Below are 2640 nucleotides of genomic sequence, written 5' to 3'. Positions count from 1 at the left end.
TATTTATATATTTGAGAAAGAGAGAGAGAGAGAGAGAGAACATGAGCAGAGGGAGAAGCAGGATTCCCTCTGAGCAGGGAGCCCGATGCGGGGCTGGATCCCAGGACCCCGGGATCATGACCTGAGCCAAAGGCAGACGCTTAACCGACTGAGCCACTCAGGTGCCCCTAACTCTTAATTCAATGGTTGCACCCTATTTATATAGAACATTGGCCCAATAATAAAAATAGAGAACAGCAGCTGGAAATTTATCTCATTCAATGTCCAGAAATAAAAGGGTTAACCATTCATCCCATTATTTTCTGCACATAAGTCCTTTTTCCATACTGAAATCTGATGGTGACTAAATTCTAATATTTTTCCAAGCTACTGTATGAAGAGGATGCTGAGGGCCATCACTATACAGCGTATCACAACGTAAAAACTCTTCTGTTCACCAGTTTGGGCGCACTTCCAAAATATATCAAACAACTCAGTTTTATTTCTGTCCAGGAGGCTGGGTGCCAAGGATCAGATATAAGTACAGGTACATATAAGCAGCAAGATTATAGTCAAGAAACTCTAAAAATTGAAAATGGCAGACATAGGGAGGCCAGTAAAACCCCAACCACATCCCCCTCAGAATATTTGTTGAGTATTTTTATATAATTCTAATCATGTAATATACCCAAGACTGTACAAACTAACTTTGTAAAATAATATATAACATTATAAAGCAACTAGGCCTATCAGAACATTTTAAGAACATTTTACCCAACAGTAGCAAATATACAGTCTTCTCAAGTGCACATGGAACCTTCTCCAGAATACATCGTACATTAAGCTATAAAATGAACCTCAGGAAATCTACAAGATTGAAAATAGACAGACTGTTCTCCAACCTAAATGGAATGAAATGGACATTGATGACACAAGGAAATTGGAAGAATTAATAAGTGTGGAAATTAAATAACACACTCTTAAATAACCAATGGGTCAAGAAAGAAATTACCAAAGGAAATTAGAAAGTACTTTAAGATGAGTGAAAATGAAAACACAGCATACCAAAATTTATGGGTGGAGCTAAAGCCGTGCTTGGAGGGAAATTTATAGTAGTAAATGTCTATATTTAAAAAAATTTTAGGGGCACTTGGGTGGCTCACTCAGTTAAGCATCTACCTTCTGCTCAGGATCCTGGGTTGGAGCCCCAAGTCAGGTTCCCTGCTCAGCGGGAAGCCTGTTTCTCTCTCTCCCTGCCCCCTACCCCCGCTCGTGTTCTCTCTCGCTATCTCTCCCTCAAATAAATAAAATCTTAAATATTTTTTTAAATTCCAGATTAATAGTCTAAATTCCCATGTAAGAAACTAAAAACGAACGGCAAACTAAACCTAAAGCAAGAAGAAAGAGGAAACAATATTAGAGCAGAAATCAATGCAAGAGAATAGAAAGACAATAGAGAATATCAATGAAACCTAAAGCTGCTGCTTTGAAAGGATCAACAAGTTGACAAACATTTAGCTAGACTAACAAAGAAAGAGAGAAGCTCAAATTACTAAAATCAGGAATGAAATGGGTAATATAAATACTGACCTTATAAAAATGAAATGACTATAAAGAAATACAATGAACAATTGTATGGAAACAAGTAATGTAAACTAAATGAAATGGACAAATTCCTAGAAACACTGTACTGAAACTGACTTAAGAAAAAACAGTTGAGTTTTGAGTTGACCCATAACAAGTAAAGAGATTGAATTAGTAATCAAAAAACTATCTTCAAAGTAAAGCCTAAGACTAAATGGCTTCAAAGGTGAATTCTACCCTATGTTGAAAAAAGAATTAGTGTCAATCTTTCACCAACTCTTCCACAAGTTTGTAGAGGAAAAAACCCTGTCCAACTCATTTTATGAGACCAGCCCTGCTCTGATACCAAAACCACGGTCATCACACAAAAACAGATAAACAAAAACAAAACCAAAGATCTTAAGAGGGGCGCCTGGGTGGCTCAATCAGTTAAGCGTCTGCCTTCGGCTCAGGTCACGATCCCAGGGTCCTGGGATCAAGCCCCATATCTGGCTCCCTGCTTAGCTGAGAGCCTGCTTCTCCTTCACCCTCTGCAGCTCCCCCTGCTTGTACTCTCTGGCGCTCTCTCTGTCAAATAGAGATATTTGTCAAATAGAGATATTAAAATAAAATCTTTAAAAAAAAAAAGATCTTAAGAATGCAGATGCAAAAATCTAGCAAAATACTAACAAACTGAATCTAGCAACATATAAAAGGGATTATACACGATGACCAAGTGGGAGTCATTCCAAGATGCAAGGTTGGTTTAATACCTGATAATCAACCAATGTAATACACTGTTAATACAGTAAAAAACAAAAACCACATGATTATGTCAATAGATGCAGAAAAAACATTTGACAATGAGGGTGATGAATATATTTAGAACACAGATTGTGGTGATGGTTCCATGGGTGTATACTTATCTCCAAATTCACCAGACTGTATACATTAAATATGTATAGCTTTTTGTATGTCAGCCATACCTCAATAAAGTGGGTTTTTTAAAAAATATTGATGAAAGCCGATTGCTGTTCCATGATTTAAAAAAATAAAAGATAAAAGGGAACCTCTTCAACCTGAGAAAGAGCATCTTTA

General features: G+C 37.0%; 1 pseudogene; it reads right to left on the bottom strand.

Moving 5' to 3' along the window:
• Window positions 1-366: 366 nt before the first annotated feature.
• Window positions 367-585, bottom strand: LOC114198241 (protein kish-A pseudogene; annotated as a pseudogene).
• Between the last annotated feature and the right edge of the window lie 2055 nt (window positions 586-2640).

This window comes from Eumetopias jubatus, unplaced genomic scaffold, assembly GCF_037043125.1.
Source record: "Eumetopias jubatus isolate StellerSeaLion01/CBP00866 unplaced genomic scaffold, mEumJub1_p1.0 scaffold_5, whole genome shotgun sequence".
NCBI classification, from domain to species: Eukaryota; Metazoa; Chordata; class Mammalia; order Carnivora; family Otariidae; genus Eumetopias; species Eumetopias jubatus.
Note: the sequence above shows the minus strand (reverse complement) of the source record. Positions and strands in the feature narration are given on the sequence as shown.